Raw genomic sequence first — 12161 nt, forward strand, 5'->3', positions numbered from 1 at the left:
TTCACAGGAAGACCAGGCATATCAAACGTCGCTTCAACTCCATTCGTGAAAGTGTTCAAAATGGAGACATAGAGATTTGTAAAGTACATACGGACCTGAATGTGGCAGATCCGTCGACTAAACCTCTCCCTAGAGCAAAAATGATCAACACCAGAACTGCATGGGTGTTCGATTCATCACAATGTAACTAGACTATTGACTCTAGTGCAAGTGGGAGACTGTAGGAAATATGCCCTAGAGGCAATAATAAAATGGTTATTGTTATATTTCATTGTTCATGATAATTGTCTATTGTTCATGCTATAACTGTGTTATCCGGAAATCATAATACATGTGTGAATACATAGACCACAACACGTCCCTAGTGAGCCTCTAGTTGACTAGCTCGTTGATCAAAAGATAGTCATGGTTTCCTGACTATGGACATTGGATGTCATTGATAACGGGATCACATCATTAGGAGAATGATGTGATGGACAAGACCCAATCCTAAGCATAGCTCAAAGATCGTGTAGTTCGTTTGCTGTAGCTTTTCCGAATGTCAAGTATCATTTCCTTAGACCATGAGATTGTGCAACTCCCGGATACCGTAGGAGTGCTTTGGGTGTGACAAACGTCACAACGTAACTGGGTGACTATAAAGGTACACTATAGGTATCTTCGAAAGTGTTTGTTGGGTTGGCACGAATCGAGACTGGGATTTGTCACTTCGTATGACGGAGAGGTATCTCTGGGCCCACTCGGTAATGCATCATCATAATGAGCTCAATGTGACCAAGTGGTTGATCACGGGGTCATGCATTATGGTATGAGTAAAGTGACTTGCCGGTAACGAGATTGAACGAGGTATTGGGATACCTACGATCGAGTCTCGGGCAAGTAACGTACCGATTGACAAAGGGAATTTTATACAGATTGATTGAATCCTCGACATCGTGGTTCATCCGATGAGATCATCGTGGAGCATGTGGGAGCCAACATGGGTATCCAGATCCCGCTGTTGGTTATTGACCGGAGAGGCATCTCGGTCATGTCTGCATGTCTCCCGAACCCGTAGGGTCTACACACTTAAGGTTCGGTGACGCTAGGGTTGTAGAGATATTAGTATGCAGTAACCCAAAAGTTGTTCAGAGTCCCGGATGAGATCTCGAACGTCACGAGGAGTTCCGAAATGGTCCGGAGGTAAAGATTTATATATAGGAAGTCCAGTTTCGGCCATCGGGAAGGTTTCGGGGGTTGCCGGTATTGTACCAGGACCACCAGAAGGGTCCCGAGGGTCCACCGGGTGGGGCCACCTATCCCGGAGGGCCCCATGGGCTGAATTGGGAGGGGAACCATCCCCTAGTGGGCTAGTGCGCCCCCCCCTTGGGCCTCACCTGCGCCTAGGGTTGGGAAACCCTAGGGGTGGGGGCGTCCCCCACTTGGCTTGGGGAGGAAGCCACCCCTTGGCCGCCGCCCCCTTGGAGATCCATCTCCTAGGGCCGGCGCCCCCCCAAGGCCCCTATATAAAGAGGGGGGAGGGAGGGCAGCCGCACCCCTTGCTCTTGGCGCCTCCCTCTCCCTCCGTAACACCTCTCCTCCCGCTTGCGCTTGGCGAAGCCCTGCCAGGATCCTGCTGCATCCACCACCACGCCGTCGTGCTGCTGGATCTTCATCAACCTCTCCTTCCCCCTTGCTGGATCAAGTTGGAGGAGACGTCTTCCCAACCGTACGTGTGTTGAACGTGGAGGTGCCGTCCGTTCGGCACTAGGTCATCGGTGATTTGGATCACGTCGAGTACGACTCCATCAACCCCGTTCTCTTGAACGCTTCCGCGCGCGATCTACAAGGGTATGTAGATGCACTCCTCTCTCCCTCTTTGCTAGATGACTCCATAGATTGATCTTCGTGATGCATAGAAAATTTTAAAAATTCTGCTACGTGCCCCAACACTCTTTCCTCTCCTCCTTCTCCTCCTATCGAGACCTCCTTGATCTTTGATCACTTCATCCACACAAAACTCAACAGAAAGCTCGGTAAGATCCGTTAGTATAATAAAGAAAATCACTACTCTAAATACTGTTGCAAACCAATTCATATTTTTTTGCACTGTAGCTACTGTAATATAACTTTTCCATGGCTTAATCCACTGATAGAAATCGATATTTTCATCAAAACAAGCAAACAATGCATCAAAAACAGAATATGTCTTAAACAGGCTAGTCTGTAGTAATCTGAACATTCACCATACTTCTGTTACTCCAAAAATTCTGAAAAAATTAGGAAAAATAAAACATTTGTATATAAAGACAGTTCAAAAGGTTTCAGAACCGTTCGGTTTTCCAGTAAAAAATGTAAAATCGCGCACTACAGCCAAAGTTTCTGTTTTGCACCGCACAAACCAACAAGCAATGTAAACATCCTAAAGGCAAATCTTGGCACATTATTTTTATAATAAAATGGATTTGTACTTTATAAAAGCACACAACAGAAATAAATGACTCTCTAAAACTTGGGTTGTCTCCCAGGCAGCACTTTCGTTAAAGCCATTACGCTAGGCATATAGTGCTCAAGTAATGGATCGACCCGGATCCCAAGGTATATCAAAGCCAATTTTAGTTAACAATGATTTGTGATTTAGTAGTGAGAACAAAGTAACATATATCATGCAACAACAAAGTCTAACTCTCTTCCTATGCATCGGCATGTCATAAAAGAACAATTCATGCACATATAGTAAAGGCCAATGCATAGTATAAACAGTTTCTTGCAATTTTATTATATTGGAAACATGGATAGGCGGAGATGTAGTTCCTCTCACAAAAAAATTGCAAGTAGGAGCAGCAAGAACATGCATATTATATCTATCAAAATCATCATGTGTAGTAGTAAAACGCAACCCATCAATATAATCCTTAATAAGGGCAAACTTCTCCGATATAGTGTAGTCGGGAGAATTCAAAAAGATAATAGGACTATCATGCATGGGTGCAATAGCAACAATTTCATGTTTTAACATAAGGAACTATAGCAAGTTCATATCCATAAGCATAATTCATATTGGCATCTTGGCCACAAGCATAGCAAGCATAATCAAAAAGGGATATTTCAAAAGAATCAATGGGATCATAACAATCATCATAGCATTCATCCTTCGGTAAATTCGAAGGGAAATTAAACAATGTATGGGATAAAGAGTTACTCTCATTAGATGGTGGGAACGGGTGATCAATCCGCTCTTCCCCCTTTTGTTCTTCGCTCTCCTCCTCATCTTTTTCATCCAATGAGCTCACAATGTCATTAATTTCTTCTTCCATAGACTCCTGCAAAATATTAGTCTCTTCTTGGACAGCGGAGGAGTCGTCAATATATGGTTTAATATAAGGATTAGAAGCATAATTATCATAGCAATATTTAAGTATGGCCAAATTTTCAGATTTGTAGAGAGTAGTATCACAATCTTCAATATAAGAAGCACTTTCACAAGTACCCCTAAAAGCAACAAATTCTTCAATTTGTTGAACATCATAGTAATTATAAACACCCTTAGTATACGAAGATATGATTCCATTATCACTAAACTCACATTGTTAAGGAAGGTGTTTCTTAGGGTCTTTAGAACAACAAGTACAATCAATATATTTCACATAAATTCCAAGCATAGCACTACAAACGATGAATTTGATCCAGTAAAAGTTTCCCTTTTTCAGATATGCGGTGTCGCACATAACAAGCATGCTCATCTAAAGATTTGCCCTCAACTAAGCTAGTTGGGGTTTCAGCCCGAACACATAGGGATCGAAGATGATCCAAGTAAAAAGCTTCAGTAGTGTGATAGATTTTGAGTGGTTCTTCAACCATTAGTTCAGTAGGTACCACTATTTTTTTTGGTATTTTGTGTTTCCTACCCATAACTAAAGATAGAAAACAGGAGCACAAAATAAAAACTACTTAGTGATAAAGCAAACAAGCACACACGAGAATCTTCACCCCATGCTATAACTCCCCGACAACGGCGCCAGAAAAAGGTCTTGATAACCCACAAGTATAGGGGATCAATTGTAGCCTCTTTCGATAAGTAAGAGTGTCGAACCCAACGAGGAGCTAAAGGTGGAACAAATATTCCTTCAAGTTCTATCGACCACCGATACAACTCTACGCATGCTTAATGTTTGCTTTACCTAGAACAAGTATGAAACTGGAAGTACTTTGTAGGTGTAATGGGATAGGTTTGCAAGAATATAAAGAGCACATAAATAAAAACTAGGGGCTGTTTTAGGTAAATAAGCAATAAAGTTAGTATAGCCAGTGTGGAAAAGTGGTGGTAGGAGTTGCGAAATTGTCCCTAAGCAATTGACTACGTTACTAGACCGATAGCAAGTTTTATGTGGGAGAGGCCACTGCTAGCATGTCATCCCTGACTTGGAATTCTATGCACTTATGATTGGAACTATTAGCAAGCATCCTCAACTACTAACGTTCATTAAGGTAAAACCCAACCATAGCATTAAGATATATTGGTCCCCTTCAATCCCATATGCGTCAATTTCTATGCTAGGTTGAAGCTTCTGTCACTCTTGCCCTCCAATACATAGTCCTATCAACATACAACTAACCCTATGGTGTGATCCACGCGCGCGCTCATATGATGGGCACCAAAGGACAACAACATAACCACAAGCAAATTAAACCAATCATAGAAATTCACCAATTACCGACAGGACAACGAAAATCTACTCAGACATCATAGGATGGCAACATATCATTGGATAATAATATGAAGCATAAAGTACCATGTTCAAGTAGAGGGTACAGTGGGTTGCGGGAGAGTCGGCCGTTGTAGATAGATGGGGGAAGGTGATGAAGACTATGGTGAAGATGACGGAGGTGTTGGTGTAGATCACCGTCACAAGATGATGGCCCCGGCGGCATTCCGGCGCCACCGGGAGAGAGGGGGAGAGAGCCCCCCTTCTTCTTCTTCTTCTTCCTTGACCTTCTCCCTAGATGGGATAATGGTTTCCCCTCTGGTCCATGGCCTCCATGGCAGTGGAGGGGTGAGAGCCCCTCCGAGATTGGATCTGTCTTTCTGTTTCTGTGTTCCATATTCTCGCCTTTCACCGTTTCTTATATTCCCGGAGATTCGTAACTCCGATTGGGCTGAAATTTTAACATGATTTGTATCCGGATATTGGCTTTATTCGGCGAAAGAAGGGCACCAACCGCCTTATGGGGGTGGCCACGAGGGTCAGGGGCATGCCCCCTGCCTCGTGCCCCCTCGAGCATCATCTCGCGTTGATTCTTCTTCGCAAAAATCACATATATTCCAAAAAAATCTCTGTAAGTTTTTATCCCGTTTGGACTCCGTTTGATATGGATTTTATGTGAAACAAAAAACATGCAACAAACAGGAAGATATGACGAAGACGTATCACACGATGGGAGTTCTACTGAAAATAGCGTCACTCCAGGTTAGTTCTAATCAAATCACACCAAAATCATATAAAATTATTGTAAACATGGCATGAATACTTCATAAATTATAGATACGTTGGAGACGTATCAGGATCTCACGAGAACAAAACCTTGCGATGGCTTAAAAGTATTTTTGGTGTGTACTCTGGTATACGGGGAATATTTGGGTATTTATAGACCTGAGATTAGGGTTGGAGGAGTCGCAGGGGGGCCACAAGCTCATTGGGCGCCCCCTAGGGCACGCCTAGTGAGCTTGTGGCTCACCCGTGGCCCTTCTGGCCTCCTCCCGAAGCTTCGTGGGTGTCTTCTTGTCCAAGAAAAATCTTCAAAATATTCCATCCCGTTTGGACTCCGTTTAGTATTTGTTTTCTGTAAAAGACAAAAACAAGGAAAAACAGCTACCTGCACTATGCACTAGGTTAACAGATTAGTCCCAAAAATGATATAAAATAGCATAATAATGCATATAAAACTGCCAAGATGGATAATATAATAGCATGGAACAATAAAAATTATAGCTAAGTTGGAGACGTATCAAGCATCCCCAAGCTTAATTCCATGTCGTCCTCGAGTACGTAAATGATAAAAATAGAATTTTTGATGTGGAATGCTACCTAGCATGTTTATCAATGTAATGTTTCTTTATGTGGCATGAATATTCATATCCATAAGATTCAAAAAATAAGTTTAATATTTATATAAAAACAATAATACTTCAAGCATACTAATAAATCAGCCGTGGTTTCTCAAAATATTATGGCTAAAGAATGTTATCCCTACAAAATCATATAATCTTGTCATGCTCTATCTTCATCACACAAAGTATTTATCATGCACAACCCCGATGACAAGCCAAACAATTGTTTCATACTTTTGACGCTCTTAAGACTTTTCAACTCTCACGCAATACATGAGCGTGAGCCATGGATATAACACTATAGGTGAATAGAATATGATGGTGGAGGTTGTGTGGAGAAGACAAAAAAGGAGAAAGTCTCACATTGACGAGGCTAATCAATGGGCTATGGAGATGCCCATCAATTGATGTCAATGCAAGGAGTAGGGATTGCCATGCAATGGTGCATTGGAGCTATAAGTGTACGAACGCTCAAAAGAAAACCAAGTGGGTGTGCATCCAACTCGCTTGCTCACAAAGACCTAGGGTTCTTTGAGGAAGCCCGTCATTGGAATATACAAGCCAAGTTCTATAATGGAAAATTCCCACTTGTAATATATGAAAGTGACAAAATAGGAGACTCTCTATCATGAAGAACATGATGCTACTTTGAAGCACAAGTGTGGAAAAGGATAGTAATATTGTCCCTTCTATCCTTTTCTCTCCTTTTTATTTTTTGTTTTTGTGCTCTTTTTTATTATTATTTTGGGCTCTTCGGCGTCTTTTTATTTAAGTCCGGAGTCTCATCCTGACTTGTGGGGGAATCAAAGTCCCCATCATCCTTTCCTCACATGGGACATTGTTCAAAAAATGATGACCATCACACTTTTATTTACTTACAACTCGATACTAGAGCAAAGATATGACTCTATGTGAATGACTCTTGCAATGATCTAGCGTGAGATGCATAAAAAGTATGAATGGTGGCCAAGCCACAACTACTATGCCAACTATACGATCATGCAAAGCAATATGACAATGATGGTGTGTGTCATAATAAAACAGAATAGTGGAAGTTGCATGGCAATATATCTCGGAATGGCTATGGAAAAGCCATAATAGGTAGGTATGGTGGCTGTTTTGAGGAACATATAAGGTGGCTTATGTGTGAAAGAGCGTATCATATTGATACGTCCATTTTGCATCATGCTTTTATATCGATATTTATTGCATTATAGGCTGTTATTACACATTATGTCACAATACTTATGCCTTTTCTCTCTTATTTTACAAGGTTTACATGAAGAGGGAGAATGCCAGCAGCTGGAATTCTGGGCTGGAAAAGGAGCAAATATTAGAGGCCTATTCTACAAAACTCCAAAAGTCCAAAAACTCCACGAAAGTCAGTTTTGGAATATATTAAAAATATTGGGTGAAGAAAGCACCAGAGGGGGCCACCCATTGTCCACGAGGGTGGAGGGCGCGCCCCCCTGCCTCATGGGCCACCTGGAAGCCCCCCGATGCCCATCTTCTTATATAAGGTGTCTTTTGCCCTGGAAAAAAACATAAGGAAGTTTTCGGGATGAAGTGCCGCTGTCTCGAGGTGGAACCTTGGCGGAACCAATCTAGGGCTCCGGCGGAGCTGTTCTACCGGGGAAACATCCCTCCGGGAGGAGGAAATCGTCACCGTCGTCATCACCATTGATCCTCTCATCGAGATGGGGTCAATCTCCATCAACATCTTCACCAGCACCATCTCCTCTCAAACCCTAGTTCATCTCTTGTTTCCGATCTTTGTCTCAAAATCTCAGATTGGTACCTATGGGTTGCTAGTAGTGTTGATTACTCCTTGTAGTTGATGCTAGTTGGTTTATTCGGTGGAAGATTATATGTTCAGATCCTTTATGCACATTAATACCCCTCTTATTATGAACATGAATATGATTTGTGAGTAGTTATGTTTGTTCCTGAGGACATGGGAGAAGTCGTGTTATAAGTAGTCATGTGAATTTGGTATTCGTTTGATATTTTGATGAGATGTATGTTGTCTTTCCTCTAGTGGTGTTATGTGAATGTCAACTACATGAAACTTCACCATTGTTTGCGCCTAGGGGAAGGCATTGGGAAGTAATAAGTAAATGATGGGTTGCTAGAGTGACAGAAGCTTAAACCCTAGTTTATGCGTTGCTTCATAAGGGGATGATTTGGATCCATATGTTTCATGCTATGGTTAGGTTTACCTTAATTCTTCTTTCGTAGTTGCGGATGCTTGCGAGGGGGGTTAATCATAAGTGGGATGCTTGTCCAAGGAAGGGCAGTACCCAAGCACCGGTCCACCCATGTATCAAATTATCAAAGTAACGAACGTGAATCATATGAGCATGATGAAAACTAGCTTGACGATAATTCCCATGTGTCCTCGGGAGCACTTTCCTTTATATAAGAGTTTGTCCAAGCTTGTCCTTTGATAAAAAAAGGATTGGGCCACCTTGCTGCACCTTGTTTACTTTTGTTACTTGTTACCCGTTACGAATTACCTTATCACAAAACTATCTCTTACCGATAATTTCAGTGCTTGCAGAGAATACCTTACTGAAAACTGCTTGTCATTTCCTTCTGCTCCTCATTGGGTTCGACACTCTTAGTTATCGAAAGGACTGCGATAGATCCCCTATACTTGTGGGTCATCAAGACTCTTTTCTGGCGCTGTTGCCGGGGAGTGAAGCGCCTTTGGTAGGTGGAATTTGGTAAGGAAAAATTTATATAGTGTGCTGAAATTTACTGTCACTTGATACTATGGAAAATATTCCGTTGAGGGGCTTGTTCGGGGTATCTTCACCCCGACCAGTAGAGCAAATAGTTGCTCCTCAACCTACTGAACCTACTGAAAATGTTTACTTTGAAATTCCTTCGGGTATGATAGAGAAACTGCTAGCTAATCCTTTTACAGGAGATGGAACATTACATCCCGATATGCACCTAATCTATGTGGATGAAGTTTGTGTATAATTTAAGCTTGCAGGTATGCCCGAGGATATTATCAAGAAGAAGGTCTTCCCATTATATTTGAAGGGAAAGGCATTGACATGGTTTAGGCGATGTGATGATATTGGATCGTGGAACTACAACCGATTGAAATTGGAATTTCACCAAAAGCTTTATCCTATGCATCTGGTTCATCGTGATCGTAATTATATATATAATTTTTGGCCTCGCAAAGGAGAAAGTATCGCTCAAGCTTGGGGGAGGCTTAAGTCAATGTTATATTCATGCCCCAATCATGAGCTCTCAAGAGAAATTATTATTCAAAAAATTTATGCTCGGCTTTCTCTCAATAATCGCTCCATGCTCGATACTTCGTGTACTGGTTCTTTCATGATGAAGACTATTGAATTCAGATGGGATTTATTGGAAAGAACTAAACGCAAGTCTGAAGATTGGTAACTCGACAAAGGTAAGGAGTCAGGTAGAACACCTAAGTTAGATTGTGTTGAATCTTTTATGGATACCGATGCTTTTTGTGAATTTACCACTAAATATGGACTTGACTCTAAGATAGTAGCTTCTTTTTGTGAATCATTTGCTACTCATGTTGATCTCCCTAAGGAGAAGTGGTTTAAATATCATCCTCCCATTGAAGTAAAAGTAGTTGAACCTATTAAAGTTGAAGAAAAGACTATCACTTATAATGTTCATCCTATTGTTCCTACCGCTTATATTGAGAAACCACCTTTCCCTGTTAGAATAAAGGATCATGCTAAAGCTTCAACTGTGGTTTGTAAGAGTAATGCTAGAACACCTACACCCTATGAGAAAATTAAAGTTGAACCTAGTATTGCTATGGTTAAGGATCTCTTTGTCAATAATATTGTTGGGCATTTTATTTACTTCTATGATGAAGCTGCTAGAATTGCTAGACCCGATACTAAAAATAAACATATACTTGTTGTTGGCATGCCTGTTGTTTCTGTTAAAATAGGAGATCACTGTTATCATGGCTTATGTGATATGGGTGCTAGTGTCAGTGCAATACCTTATACTTTATATAAAGAAATTATGCATGATATTGCACCCGCTTTCCTGGTGAACAATTAGCTGTCATAATTGCTTATCGTACTACTCCATGGTATGCTGATTATGCTAATTACAATGTTGCTAAATTTATACCACCTAGTTTCGCATACCAGCAAAAGAAAAAGTTTTTCTATGATTTAAGACATTACTTATGGGATGACCCACACCTTTATAAACAAGGAGTAGATGGTGTTATCAGACGTTGTCTATCTGAGCATGAACAGGAACAGATCCTACGCAAGTGTCTCTCCGAGGCTTATGGAGGACACCACACTGGAGATAGAACTGCACATAAGGTATTGCAATCTGGTTTTTATTGGCCTACTCTTTTCAAAGATGCCCGTAAGTTTGTCTTGTCTTGTGATGAATGTGAAAGAATTGGTAGTATTAGTAGACGTCAAGAAATGCCTATGAACTATTCACTTGTTATTGAACCATTTGATGTTTGGGGCTTTGATTATATGGGACAGTTTCCTTCCTCTAATGGGTATACACATATTTTTTTGTTGATTATGTTACTAAGTGGGTAGAAGCTATTCCAACTTGTAGTGTAGATCATAACACCTCTATTAAGATGCTTAAAGAAGTTATTTTTCTGAGGTTTGGAGTCCCTAGATACTTAATGACTGATGGTGGTTCACATTTTATTCATGGTGCTTTTCGTAAAATGCTTGCTAAGTATGATGTTAATCATAGAATTGCATCTCCATACCACCCACTGTCTAGTGGTCAAGTAGAACTGAGTAATAGAGAGATTAAATTATTTTTTCAAAAGACTGTTAATAGATCTAGAAAGAATTGGTCCAAGAAACTTGATGATGCATTATGGGCCTATGGAACTGCATATAAAAATAATCTGGGCATGTCTCCGTATAAAATGGTTTATGGAAAAGCATGTCACTTACCTCTCGAACTAGAACATAAGGCATATTGGGCCATTAAAGTACTCAATTATGATTTCAAACTTACCGGTGAGAAGAGACTATTTGACATTAGCTCACTTGATGAGTGGAGAACCTAGGCCTATGAGAATGCCAAACTGTTTAAAGAAAAAGTTAAAAGATGGCAAGACAAAAGGATACAAAAGAGTGAGTTTAATGTAGGTGATTATGTTTTGTTATACAACTTCATTTAAGATTTTTTGCAGGAAAACTCCTCTCTAAATTGGAAGGTCCTTACGTTATCGAGGAGGTCTACCGTTCCGGTGCCATAAAAATCAACAACTTCGAAGGCACAAATCCGAAGGTGGTGAACGGTCAAGGAATCAAACATTATATGTCAAGTAATCCCATAAATGTTGAAACCAATGTTATTGACACCGTAACCCCGGAGGAGTACATAAGGGACACTTTCCAGAACGTTTCAGACTCCGAAAAGTAATAGGTATGTTGTACGGTAAGTAAACCGACTCCAAGCAGTTCTAATAGCAGTTTTTCTACGTTTTGGAATATTTAAAAAATAGGAAAATAAGAAGTAGTCTAAAAGGGACACGAGGCATCCACGAGGGTGGAGGGCGCGCCCTACCCCCCTGGGCGTGCCCCTGCCTCGTGGGCACCTCGTGTGCCCACCGGACTCCTGTAACACCCACAATGCAGCTATATCTCCCACGTGTCCGGGCACGACTTAGAGGCATAGCCGCATGGTAGGATTGTCGCAAGAGGGGTAATCTTCACACATCCCATGTATTGAATAAGAAAGGGATAAAGAGTTGGCTTACAATCGCCACTTCATACAATACATAAATAATCCATACATCATCCAAAGTACAATCAAAGGTCCGACTACGGAACCAAAATATAGAAAGACCATCCCAAATGCAAGATCCCCAATCGTCCTAACTGGGCTCCACTACTGATCAACCGGAAAAGACACAACACAATGATCAAGATCTTCATCGAGCTCCCACTTGAGCTTGATTGCATCACCTGCACTGGTATCATCGCCACCTACAACTATTTGGAAGTATCTGTGAGTCACGAGGACTCAACAATCTCACACCCGCGAGATCAAGAATATTTAA

This window comes from Triticum dicoccoides, chromosome 3A (assembly GCF_002162155.2).
Source record: "Triticum dicoccoides isolate Atlit2015 ecotype Zavitan chromosome 3A, WEW_v2.0, whole genome shotgun sequence".
Taxonomy (NCBI): Eukaryota; Viridiplantae; Streptophyta; class Magnoliopsida; order Poales; family Poaceae; genus Triticum; species Triticum dicoccoides.